A 13673-nucleotide genomic window follows, 5' to 3' on the forward strand; every position below is an offset into this window, starting at 1 on the left:
TGAAGTTTTTAACCTTTTTTTAACAGTGTAAAATCCAAAGCAATGCGTAGAAATGAGAGATTAAAATATTTTCTGAGACATAAAAAACAGATTTCACGCTGGTGCTACAAAAGGTCAAGAAATATCAAAAGACCCTTTTAGCTCTTTACAGCCACACCTTAATATTTCTTCTGAAAGACCCAACATCGAGTAACAATCTGATTAACAAAGCTATAACATAAAGTTGCCAAATATTCTTTTTGAAGTTTCGAATAAAATGAAATTCAATTTTCCCTTACACCACTCATATATTTATTATAAAAAAAGATTCTCAAAGTAACAGTAAAACTTACATTTTAAAAGATTAATTAATAAAAAGTGTAATCGAACGAGTCATTTATCGTAGGGTGCAAACTCTTTTAGTCCGCAACATTTATTGAGCTGTTAACAGGTTACTTTAATACCTGATCTTTCATTTCCTTCTGCAATTTTTATAAGATTTTTTATAAACAACTCACAAAAATGTTAAAAAACCATGCTGTCAATAATTCCAAAAAACAGCGCCTACAAACTGAAAGTGCAAGAATAACAGCGATGAGCTTTCTGTAAGCGGTAAAGTTTTTTTTATCGAAAGAAATTGCTCACAAGAAAATAAATAACAAGAGACCAGGCTTAGAAGAGAAAGAATAACAACCCTATCTTATCAATCTATTTTAATCTAATAGGATAGTTTAGGGTATTATGAGCATCTTAAGCGAAAATTGGAATATTTTCGAAAATGATTATGCTGGATACAAAATTTTTGCGAATTAACAATTTTTAGGGATCCATACTCATAGTTTACGTAGATATTTGTGCGAATCCGAATTTTTTTTAAAAAAGCACAAAGGTTTTAAAAAAAGTCACAAAAGTGCTCATATTACCAATACCACTCGGTAATATGAGCACTTTAATTTAGCTCAAAAAAAATAACATTAAGTAAAAAAATATCAACCTGACATATAGAACTAAATTTTGGAATATAATGATTCGTTATTAATATAACTTATCATTAAAAAATTAAATTTTAAGCCACTTTTTGTTAAAACAATACGACTATGTTTTCCGCAAAAAACAAAAAACAAAAATTGTTAATTTTTCAATTTTATCAACTCATAAATTTGAACGATAAAAATTCAAATTTTTTTAAATTTAAATTACAGAAGAATATTTATTATTGTTAAAATAATAAAATATTTTGCCGTGTTTTGTTTTTATTCAAATATTAATTAAAACCACTGCTGTTTTAGGACTTTAAACTTGGTAATTGCAATGAAAAACATGGGGTAATTTGAGCATGCTCATATTACACAAAAATGGCATCTTTAAGTAAAAGTAAAAACTAAATGTTTCTATGCATTGTTTTTCAAACAAAAACGGAACAGTTTTTTGGCTAATATATTTTTCTTTATAAAAAAATTAATTTCATTATTTTTGCACCAAAATTTCGCGCCACAGATACATTCATGCGTGACGATATTATTTTAAAAATGCAAAAAATTTAACAGCGTTTTAGTTAAATAATAACCTCTAATTACTGCTTATAAATTTACGCTAATTGTACTGATTCCTGTTTTAACCATATAAAGTCGATTCAAAAAATACAAAGCAACTTTAACTTCAATGCTTACATCTACGAAATCTTTAGGTATGCTCATATTTCCAAGATGCTCAAATTATATTTTTTTCCTATATTTTTTTTAAATGGTGCTTTCGGTTAACAATGTTCAAAAATTTAACATTTTTTTTAGCTTATACATTATGAACTTAAAGCCAAGGTGAATGCAGCGATTAAATGTCAACAATTGATGTTTAACTTAAAGTGTTGTTACGGTTGTAATAGCTCTTAGTGCTTGTTTATAGCTGCGATTTTACGAACACAATTTGTTTTTATAACTTTCTAAAGTCAATGTCAGCAGGTCAACATCAGCCAAACATCTTCCCAGAGCAAAAATTCATACTTAGCATTTGTTTTCGTTCAACAAAACAAGATGAACTCAAAAGTGCTGGGGATGATCAGAGTCTTGAAGTGCTGCAGTCAGTTTAGTGATACTCATGAATAAGTTTGTAACTTCATATATTCGCTTTGTTCCAGTTTAAAAAATGCTGAGTTGTTTGAAAACTCATTCATAGTGAGGGTTTAGTTGTAATTGAAAACACGAACGTGGATTGTGGAACGACAGTTTGCAATCTTTCTTTCGTTCTATTTGTCACGGTACGCTTTATATATTCTCAGTTCTCCTGAGAATATTTAGAGCATCTCATGACAATTTTTGAAAGCAAGAACGTGATTGAAGCATTTGTACATTTTTTAATCGGAACTTTCAAACAAACAAAAAAATACTTGTTTCAATTTCTTTAAAATCGAGAAACATTTCCTTTTTAATAAAAAATTCAAAACTCAATTCTTACCTCTCTATCTAAAGTTAAAGAGCGACCTTCTTGGCTTACAAGAGTTTACTTCTGTTAACCAAAAACTCAAAATGTACAGAATGCAGATAAAACATTTTATTTTCAAGTGAAATTTTAAAGTAAGGCTTTTCATTTTGAAACTTAGATCAATATTATAAAAAAGTAGTCATTCTGACTAAAGGAGACCACATATTGAATGAGGAAATTATATCTACAAACAAAAGTTGTATAGCCATCATTTTTTTCAAGTGTCTTTTGTTCTCTTTATCTCTTAACTAGTACACTAATTGTTGATTTAACCACATTACAAAGGTCAGAAATTTGCTAATAAGAATCTTTTTCTCTAGTGCGCGTATTAACACCTGTTCCATAAAATTTGAGACTAACTTAAATAAGCGATATTTAGTTAGTAAGCTTGATAAAATAATTAGTATTTGGTATCAAATGAAAGCTCTATCTTTCCTCTTTCAATTAGCATTGATTATTTTTTGTTTAAGTAACTGTAATATTAAGACAACATTATTCTATATTCATTATGTATTTCCTCATGCCGTTCATCCGCTTTTACAATTTAAATATCATTTCTTAATTCATTGTGTACAATGAATTATGCACAACGAGCCATATATAGTCATTGAACTACATATTCCTTGAGCACAATGAATTACACAATGACATGAACGTGTAATATCGATAGTCAATTGCACATCAACAACTGGAAAAGGAATGTGTGATTTGGTTTGTGGCGTTTTTGAAAAGGTAGGCATTGATGTAAGTAAATGTATAGGCAATGCAACCGATGGAGCCTCTAATATGCAAGGTCAATACAATGGATTTAATACCTGGTTAAATACAGTTTCCCCAGGTCAGATTCATGTTTGGTGTTATGCCCATGTTTTAAAATTGGTAATGGGTGATGTTACTAAAAAAGCTGTTGATGTTGCTACCTTATTTGGTGTTTTGAACACATGTGCAGTATTTTTACGGGAATCATATTTACGCTTCAATATTTGGAGTGAATTTAGCAAATTGAAATATATATCTGTAATCGGTGAAACTCGTTGGTGGGGGAAAGACAGAGCTCTTACTAAGGTATTCGGAAATTTCTTCCTCAAAACCTCCAATCAAGAAACACAAGTTATTGATTTTTGTACATTGACATGTTACAAACATTTCATGATATTTCTACATCAATCAAATTCAATAATGACGTCCGTTACAGAGCGAAAGCTCTTTTAGATTCATTGAAAAGTTTTGAATTTATTTTGACGGCACAATTGTTTTTAAAAGTATTTGAGCACACAACGCCATTATCTGAATATTTGCAAACAACTGGAATGGATATACTACGAGCCTATAATATGGTTCAAGACAGTAATAATGAGTTAAGAAAAGTAGATAGAAATTTTGATTCCATTTTTCAAGCAGCTACACATTTTTCAGAACTTGCGAACAGTGAACTGGGAAAAAGGAATCTCGACATTGAAGTTCAGACTGGTTTGAAAGAGAAAAGAATTAGAGCAAATCAACTACTTGAAAGTGAAAAAGATAAATTTTGTATCAATGTTCACAACATGGTTATGGATCAAGTAATCAGTAGTTTAAAACAGAGATTCTCAGAGCATGGTAATTTATATGCTGATTTATCTTGTTTAGATCAAAGAAATTTTGCAGAAATTTTGAAAAAAATGCCTAGTGCTGCATTGCAGCATCTGAGTGGGTTGCTCAGAAAGTTTGATGCTAGTGTAACAAAAGATCAGCTTCAAACGGAATTATCGGACGTTGCAAGGAAATGGGAAAGTTTCGAAATAACTCTTGAAGATGAATATAATTTAATATTTGACACGGAAGTATCTGAATCTATCTCGGACAACATGCAACAATATAAATCCGAAGAATCTGAAACTGCCTTTACAATCCCAGAAGTGGAAAACAGTGACAGCCACAGAAATAAATGCAAATCTTGCAAAAAATGTATTGTTTGTTGTTACTTTGTCCTCCAGAAGTTTAACTTGCATAGTCTTGCGTATTCAAATTTGTTTCTGGCTTACAAATTTATGCTGACATTATCCTCATCACAAGTTGCTTGTAAAAGGTCATTTTCGAAATTGAAATATATTTTGAACAGATTAAGAAATTTGATGAGCCAGTCAAGTTTACAGTCATTCATGCTGATGACTTGTGAAAAAGACCTTCTTCCGAGAATTAATAACGATGCAATAATTGATGTCTTGGCATCGACTAGTCAAACGATGAAAAAGTTGCTATACTAGTGAATATTGAATAGCGATTTTGTCTACTATTTCTAGACTCCAGCTTACAGCAGTGTTTTAGAAATATTTATTTTTATCAATATTTAGGCAGGAAAGTTTAAATTTCTTTTTATACTTTAAATAATAATAAACAATAATGGACCTAAAAATAAAAAGTCCTTAACAAATATAATATAGGTAAATTTAGAAAAATAAGGGCGTTAATCATAGTCGCTGTCATGGGCGGCGTGAAGGCTCTCGGCGCCCCTATATATATATATATATATATATATATATATATATATATATATATATATATATATATATATATATATATATATATATATATATATAAATATGAAATATATGCAACATACAATTAAGTGGGCCGCCGTGACCAAAACTTTCCGGGCCGTTTTTTCAAGCCAGTCCGACCCTGTGGAGGGCTACTCAAAAGCTACAATTTATAGATATATGAACAGTTACGATCAAAATAAACCATTGGGTTGCAAAGCTGGAAGTGGAAGAAGGCCTACTCCTAATACACAAAACAACCGCATCAAATTAAGGAAAAAGTTTAACAATCGAAGAGGTGTGTCACTTTCAAAGGCTTCTAGAAGACTTGGTTGTGGCAAAAGCACCATCGGACGAATTTTAAAATACTTTAAAAAGCCTTTTCTTTGTTATAAAAGAAAAAAAAGACCAAGCAGAACTCCTGAACAGAGGCTTTGGGGTCGCCAAAAATGTGGTCGACTTTATTCAAAATATCGCAACCATGAATTTACTATTGATGATGAGTCATACTTTACTTTGTCGAATAGCACACTGGCTGATAATAATGCATACTATTCAAATGATCAAAAATTGACACCAGACATTATTAAGTATTATCTCCCCTCGAGAGGTCACCTCTATTTACATTGCTCCTTCTGGCCAAGCGGTAAACCAAGAGGTCTATTTAAAAGAGTGTTTACAAAAGCGCTTGCAACCTTTTATTGATAAATATTATCGAGACACCAAGTATATCTTTTGGCCTGATTTAGCAACATCTCACTATGTTAATTCAGTAACAAAATGGTTAAAAACCCAGAAGATACCATTTGTTCAAAAAAAAGGCAATCCAGCAAACTTACCAGAAGCTCGTGCTATAGAGGATTTTTGGGCAATGCTTAAGCGGGATGTGTACAAGAATGGATGGTCTACAAATAATATATCTAACCTTGACCGTCGGATTCGTTATTGTGCCAGTAGACTTGACCTAAATGCTGTACAAAAGCTAGTACAAGGTACCAATACCAGACTTGATCAAATTCGAAGATATGGAGTCTTGTGATAAATTTATTTTAATTTTCCTATTCTGCATATTTAATTCTAAGAACATACCAAAAAAAAATTTTTTTATCGTGTTTATTTAAGTTTTTATTCAAATTTAAAGCCAGTCTCAAATTTTATGGAACAGGTGTTATTAAGTTTTTCTTTTTTCGTTACAATTTCTTAGACTTTCCCATGATTTTTTTAATTCAACTTAAGTTAACTATTATCTCCAGTAATTTAATTTTAACATAAATACATTTTTCTTCATGTATTTTTGATTTTCTTAATGGGCATGGAACTGTTATTAATCTTTTGCGAGGTTACGTTTTCAATAAAATTTGAATTTCTACCTTCCATTACAAGTTATCATTCTTTTGAGAAAATTATACGATCATATAATTATAGGAACAACTGTTAAAAATTTCATTCATCTTCAGTGAAAAGTCAAAAAGTTATGAGAAAAAAAACTTGAAAAATTTAGCTTATTATAAACTTTTGCACTCTACTGTAAATCTTGATGGGTAGGAAATTTCAGGCCCACAGCTTCATGTCTTAGGGAAGGATAGAATGTTTCAGTTTAATCAAAAAAGGGTTAGGAGGGTCCAACGTTAATTAAAAGGGGCTGCAATGTTTCTCTTGATTTTTAATTTTATGTGGGTTTTTAATTATCCAAATGTTATTCCCTAAATAAATGGAAGGATTTATTCTTAATGAATAGATATTTCTAAGTTTATTTTCTTATTACTTTTTTTCCTCTTTCATATGCTAAAAAGACACATCTCCGTAAAGGTTTAAAGGTGAGTATGGGGTGTGTGGGGGAGGGATGTTTTAGAGAGAGTGAGAATTGTTTAGACAAAAGAGTTTACATAAAACTTGAATAAGAGGTTATTTGAGTGTAACACCCTCTGGAGTTGATCTACTGATGAGGCCGAACAAAGTCGATTTTCGAAGGGTAGTAAAGTAAAACAGAAGTGTAAATGATTCTATTTTTCAAAATTCTGCTGACGGGCTTTTATCACATTGAAACTAATTTTCACAAAGAATTTCAATGGATCCGTGAAAGAACAAAATCTACTCTTTTCAAGTCAAACCACTTGAGAAATACTATAATTAATTTTTACAATTTCAAATTTACAAGAAAAATGAATGTTTTTCAATATAAACATTTACAATTGTCTTATACACATTGCTAACCTATTTATACCTAACAAATTGATAACTAATAACTTTTTTCTAGAAATTTAACAAAGTAGGGGAAAGTCGCCGATTATGGACCACTTTTGTTGCAGAGTGTGTAATTCACTCACTTTTGCTTAAATAGTTAACTTTTATATTGTAAAAACCACTTCTTACCTTCAGCTGAACATATTATATGAAGCTTGTAGTGGTTGATTTATTAATAATTATAAAATGTGTCAAAAACGTAAGTGGTCCATATTGGGGGTACTTTAAGCTTTTGCTCCAAATATGGACCATTGAGGTTCCTATTATGGACTAGTTATAAACGGTTTGACTTGGTCATTTAAACAAATTATATACACACTAAAGATAGAATTATTAGAATATAAATACTCAAGAGTATGTAAGCTTCTAATTTTTAACAGGTTTTTAGATGTCCTTTTTGTAAAAAAAAAAAAAAAGTTATTCAGTTTAAGCCAGCCACCATTTATTTGATTCTAATTCTACCAGTCTCATGCACATGTATGCATACACTCAGTTTTATTTATAAAGTGTTTTACTATTTTAACATTTAGCACACACAAAAACATGAATACTGATGTGCAATAATATTTCAAAATTTATTTACAAAGTTCACAAATAAAGTCACAATCTGAAGTTCCTGCGCATTCTTCATGTGCCCATCTTTTGCAGGATCGACAGCATATCATATTTTCTATGTTACATTCTCCACACATAAAACAAAGTCATGAACTTTCATTTAAAATACTGGTACTAGTTGTTGAATTCATTTTGGGTTTCTTACATTTCTTTACTACTTTTTCTTTAATTATTTTTGTGTTTTTGGACTTTTTAACTTTTGTGTTTGTTTTTGGACTTTCCTGTAGGAACAGCTTTTTATATGGACTTGAAGTAAGAATTTCTGACTGTTCTTTGCGACACTTCCTTTTGCCTGCACCCTTTGGGGGAAGAACAGGGACCAGTCTCTGAATTGGAGACAAAGTCCGGATGTAAAAAATTAGTGCCTCATAGTGCCCAGAGTTATTTTCAAACATGGTGTACTTCACTGTGATGGGGTTACCACTATGTTCTTCACCATACATCAGCACATTCCTGTTTGCATTGTGAATCACAATTTTTGTTTTCAGAAGACAGGAGACCTGATTTATCTCCCATTCTCCCACAAACGAGTCTGGTTTGGCAATGTGAGCAATACGAGTTAAAGTGAAGATGCTGGGGTTGGTCAGCATTTAAGGCATCCCCGTGCATGTCAACAGACAATATTTCCAAATTAGATATCAAATGGCTAACAAGCTGATTACGAAGTGAGTCAGCCATAGCAGTTTCCTTCAGATGAAGCAGTGGACTGACCAGCTTGCCGTTTAATCGCTGAGCTGACTGAAGATCTGGTGTTGTGCACACAACAACTGACCTAAAAAAACATTTCCCATCAGAGTAAATTGGGATGAGCAAAAAATTTTGCAGCACCTGTGGCAGAACTGTTTTGGAATGGGACGTTTTAACAGCCAGTGACACTGGGTGGGTCACATAAGTTGTTGGTTTTGGAACCATCTCATCCATTATGCCTGGAAGTGGTGGCACACCCTCCTGGTCTTGTGCTGGTCTAGTTATACATACCAATGCTGGTATCAAAGCTTCCTGGGCTTGTGCTGGTAATGTCCCTGATGTAAGTGGTGAAGACAGCATGGCCTCGCGGTCTCCTGCTTGAGAAGCGAATGATGGCGCATAATCCTGAGGTTTAAAAACATCTCGTGTTCATGGCCAAATTCCACACGATGCAAAACCATTAATTGCTGTTGACATGGTAGCAGCCTTTGCATATGCCAGATGAAAAAGATTGGCCACCTGATATGAACTCACTGAACGTCCTGGATTTAGTCTCAGCCATTTTTCCACCTCCTGGTCCTAGTAGACTTGAAGGGGCTTAAAAAAAGCTTTATCCAGAGGCTGCAGTTTGTGTGTTGTGTGAGGTGGAAGTGACAACATTATGACATTGTTGTCAATGGCAAGCTGAATGGCCTCAAGATTTTTAGTATGGGATTTGTGGCCATCTAAAATAAGTAAAACCTTATCATCTTTTGTTGGCTTCACATGACTGATGAACATTCTCATCCACTGTACGAAAAGTTCAGAACTTATCCATCCTGAATCAGAACATGTTACAATGCTGCCTTCTGGTGCACCATCTCCCAGTTCATCAGGAACCCGTTTTCTTTTGAATATAATCATTGGTGGAACATAATGTGTTCCACCAGCATTTACGCAACAGACAACTGTTGTGTTAACACCCCTTTCTGCACTGGCTATGCTACCTATCTGTTTTTTGCCTTTTAGGCCAAGCACGCGCTGGCATTTCTTTTGCATGGTTGAAATACCAGATTCATCAATATTGTAAATGTTATTGGCCTTGAGGCAATGATCTTTTATTAAATTTTCTAGTAAATTAAAAAACCTGTCAACATCCCCCAGGTTGAAGGCGCTGGCTCGCGACATGGAAGTAGCTTCTGGTTGGCGGAGGCAGAGGTCAGGGAACCTGGTTAAAAATTTGTAATACCACTTTTTCCCAGCTTGACCTTTATCCTTATTGAATGGGTGATTTAAACCCTTGTGTTCTGCAACTTCAAATGCCAGAGTCATTAAATCTTTCCTCGACATTCCGAAAAACATGGCCTCCAATTTTAAAACTAGGTTGTGTATTTCTAGCTCAACATCCGCAGGAAGGATAGTACTTCTACCTAGCTTTTTAAAGCCGTTAGCAAACTTGTTAGCATTATCAAAATGCCTCTTTAGAGTTGCTTTGGGGATGCCGTATGTGGCTGCACATTTGTTCAAGCCAATATCACCATTTCTGTACACCTCAATAGCACGTTGAAGATCATCATTAGTCCAGCAGCCCCTGATTAAAAAAAAAAGATTGAAATAAATTGTAGGACGGGGCAAAATTTTAAAAATAGATTTGTCTAAATTTACCCACTACAATCTACCACTACAAATATAATACTTAATAAATATTTATCATTATTTATTATTATTAATAGGCTATTATTATTATTATTAATTTAATTTTAATCATTAGGCCTATAGCCTATAACTATAATAATACTATAATATTAATAATGATTCTTAATTATTTTTAGACCCTTAGCCTTATAATTATATCTTAACTTATATTATTATATAATTATCTAATTTAAATTTAATAGGTCAATTATAGTAATAGTAAATACTTAGTAGATCTATAATTACTATAATTAAATAATTATAATCTATTATAGATTCTATAGTCTGGCTATAGTCTAGTCAAATTTCAAATACTAATAATAATCAAAGATTAAAATAAAACATAAGATTAAGATAATTTAATTTATTAATAGCCTATGATAAAATAATAACATCCAAGAGAATAAGAACTTATGTTCCCCAATATGGACTACAGTTTCCCATCTTGAACCACTGGTCCATTTTAGGGACAGCAGTTGGTCCATATTGGGAGAACCACATGGGCATCTAATTTTACTAAATAAAACCAAAACGATGCCATTTGGAGCAACACGCTTGTATTTAGTAAGAAATGAAATGAAAAAGCTTTCCATTTAGCATAGAAGCATTGTCCTGGTTCATTTATTTGTAGAATGACACACAAAAAAAAGCGAGTGTACTTTTAGAAAAAAATAACCAAATAAAATACTAACTTACCTTTTTGAAGTAATCTTGCTGACCGCCATCATTGAAATGCGATTTAACTGAACGGAAGTCACTCTTTAATGCTACGTTTCCAAAGTTTAAAAATAAAATCGCATTTATTTGTTTCATCGGTGGTCCATAAAAGGGGACGGTCCATAATGGGCGACTCTCCCCTATATATGTTTTATTTTTTATTATTATACTATAACATTAATTCAGCTACATGTAAACCAATGCAAATTCAGAGCATAAGTCAATTTTTTATTTTTCTTATACCAATTAATCTTTAGTAACGCGCTCACTTTAAGAAAGTATTGAAATAAGCATATTTTTGAGCCTCTTTTAACTTTTTGCTTAAGCATGCGCGAGCCTGTTTCAAAAATCTCATATGCTTATAAAAAAAAAACATGTAAGTACAATAGTGTAAGTGTACACATAAAAGTTTTAAAATTGTAACAACTAAAGAAATTTGCAAGTTTTTTTTATCCAAAGTTATTTGAGTTATCATTGCGTGAAGTTCATATCAACGATGTTGATTTGTGTTATTGATATGTTATATATTGTTCTTGTGCAAGTTTCCCTCATTTTAGTTGCATCCTTTTTTTTTGCTAGGGTTGAGCATTATATTGATTTTTGTTACATCCTTATACCTAACAGTTGTTAACAAAGTGTGCATTTTTGCTGATGTCCACAACTTTTTGTTTTATGAAATCATAAAACTGTTTCACTAAAGAGAAGATACGAAAAACAAACACAAAAAAAGCTACGGGCGCTGAGAAAAACCTTATTTTTGGATTTTAACCCTCTATCCGGCACATTATGATCAAACTACTAAAAAAAATTTTTTTATAAATTTTTTGTAAGAATATGGCATTATGTGCTAGAAAAAAACACAAAACAAATCTTTTTGATAATTATTATTGTTTTACGATTTGTTGCATATATGCAACTTTGCCGAAAAGAGGTATAGAAAATAACACTTTTTAAAAAAAAAAAAAAAAAATAATAATAATAATACTAATATGGGTAAATTCAGGCATTTGAAGTTACTAATATCTGTTAACGAGTTAATATATATGTTTAATAGACCGTTGTCGTTTTGAAATAATTTCTTTTTACTATAGTTATATATTATCTAATTTTATTGTACATGGAAGTCTTTGAAACAGTTTCTATCCTTGTTCAAACAAAGTTGTATTTTACATTTTGAACAAGCAAAAGAACAGGTCATGTTACATATTCTGCACCGCCCCCTTTTGTCCTTGATTTCGGGCCAGTGACAGAATCCATCATATCTTATATCACTAATTGGTTTTGGGTTTGATGGCTTTCTTCCGAGCATCTTTAAAGGTGAGAAACTTCTTTTGGGACGACCAACTTTTTTTTCTGGATCTTTGTCTTTGAGCTTCAACGCTGTTGCTACCTGTAAAATAAATCTTCTTAAAGACAGCTGTTTTTTTTTTAGGCACTTGAAGTTGAGTACAGTGCCTTCGGTATAACAACCAAGCATTTATCTTTGATATGTCAATGCAGTGAAAAATCAATTTTAAGTACCACCGTTTTTTAGTGTTTGTTCTCGTGCGGTATAATGATATCAGCATGTCTGCGAGATCTACCCCTCCCATTGACGCATTGTATGCAAGAACAATATCAGGAGTTTTGACATCAACATATACTTTCTTTTTGCTGTCAAACCTTTTGACTTTCGTTGATCCTGCGACACCAGCATGTGTTGATCCAAATATAACGGCTTTGCTATCAAACCATTTTACTAATTGTGTTCCAGAATTCTGATCCACTTGGTAGTCCCATGATCCTCTTCCTTGAGATTTCAATTCTCTGTCTGATAAAAGTGGGCATTTTCCGATTCGATTACTACGAAAAGTTCCTGTAGCTAATATTCCCATAGTTTTCAGTTTATTAACTAATGGTAATGTAGAAAACCAGTTGTCAAAGTATATACGGAAGTCTTTGTGTATAGGCACTTCTTGAATTAGTCGAAGTATTTCATCTTCAGCACCACAAGTTTGGCCACCTGCACTAGTAGCACCTGCATAGATGAAAAAGTCGTATATAATGCCTGACTTTCCTGCTCTAACAAAATTTTTGAAACCCCATTTGTGGATTTTTTTGGGCATATACTGACGTATCCAACTGCGCTTTCTTTTTTCAGGTATCATTTGCTCATCTGCCGATTAGTCTTGCTCTTGTTCAATTTTGATGCAGTTATTACGAACAGCATCTAATACAGGTTTAACCTTAAGCAATTTGCTTGAGTATTTATTTTTTGTAGTATTGTCCACAGCATGCAAGAACCTTCTAAGACATTCATAACGCTTTAAACTCATAACATCAGCAACAGCATCGCATCGAAGTTCTGTTGACCAAAACGATTCATAGCTAGGGAGGCGAACTAATGACATCAACATCTGAACACCTAAGAATTGCTCAATCTCTTTTAAATTTGTGGCTATACTTGTGCCTGTTACCTGAACACTATAGAGATTAGTTTGTTCTACTAAGTTCTGGGTGATGCTATCATCCCAAAACAGTATTAAATACTCAAATGGTGTCATGTCATTGCGTTCTGGTAGAGAAAACTCCTCTCCTTTGAAAGCTGCATCAAATATTGGTAGTTGCATTTTCCTTCATTTATAGACCGGCTTCTTTGCAGACTTTCTTTTTAACTGAGTAACATCATACTCATAAGCACTAAAATATGTTTCAAGTAATACATACATACATATATATATATATATATATATATATATATATATATATATATATATATAT

At 32.2% G+C, this 13673-nt stretch overlaps 1 protein-coding gene across 1 annotated transcript in view; it reads right to left on the minus strand.

Annotated features, from left to right (window-relative positions):
* Nucleotides 1-13673, minus strand: part of LOC149893882 (uncharacterized) — a 56889-nt gene that overhangs the window by 1893 nt on the left and 41323 nt on the right. The window lies entirely within an intron of this gene.

The sequence above is a fragment of the Hydra viridissima genome, unplaced genomic scaffold, assembly GCF_058129835.1.
Source record: "Hydra viridissima isolate aposymbiotic clone 2 unplaced genomic scaffold, HvirCarnegie_v1 scaffold_1, whole genome shotgun sequence".
NCBI classification, from domain to species: domain Eukaryota; kingdom Metazoa; phylum Cnidaria; class Hydrozoa; order Anthoathecata; family Hydridae; genus Hydra; species Hydra viridissima.